The sequence below is a fragment of the Nematolebias whitei genome, chromosome 6 (assembly GCF_014905685.2).
Source record: "Nematolebias whitei isolate Nwh7 chromosome 6, NemWhi1, whole genome shotgun sequence".
Taxonomy (NCBI): domain Eukaryota; kingdom Metazoa; phylum Chordata; class Actinopteri; order Cyprinodontiformes; family Rivulidae; genus Nematolebias; species Nematolebias whitei.
In genome coordinates, this window is record NC_056503.1 from 15,572,274 (window position 1) to 15,573,087 (window position 814).

The window sequence follows — 814 nt, forward strand, 5'->3', positions numbered from 1 at the left end:
ACAGCTGCGATAGGCTTCAGCACACACACACTCAAAGGTCATGACTAACAGTCACATTTAAACACACACACACAATAAAAAAATAAATGCATACACACACACCCACACACAAAAAGAACATTTTAAAGTTTTAATTGATGAGAGACTTCTACCATTGATGTGATAAAAGTTCTTATCAGTGTCACAAGCACAAGGACACATACACGCCCTAACAGCTGGACAGTGAGAAACATGTCAGGGGATCTAATTATGAATAGGAAGAAAATAAGAGTATGCTGTATAATGCAAGGACAAGGTAAGAGAACCCTAGTATGAATACAAGGAAAATACATCACGAGGATTTTTTTAATTGTCCATTTATTTTCATATTAGATTAATCTGTGTATGTACTGAGCAGAAAAATAGAAAAAAAACATATTTAAACATCCATCCATCCATTATCTTTTACCCGTTTATTCCATTTTGGGTCACGGGGGTCGCCGGTGCCCTTGTCCAGCAATCACTGTGCGAGGGGCGGGGTACACCCTGGACATGTCGCAAGTCCATCACAGGGCAACATAGAGACAAATGAGACAAACGACCATTCACTTTCACACCTAGGGACAATTTAGAGTTACCAATCAGCCTAACATGAGGAAACCGGTGCACCCAGAGAAAACCCAAGCATGCACGGAGAGAACATGCAAACTCCACCCAGAAAGGCCCCTGGACCCGGGTTTGAACCAAGGACCTGCTCGCTGAGAGGCAGCAGCTCTTCCAGTTGCGCCACCGTGCTGCCCATATTTAAACATAACATATTATATTTGTATACTAT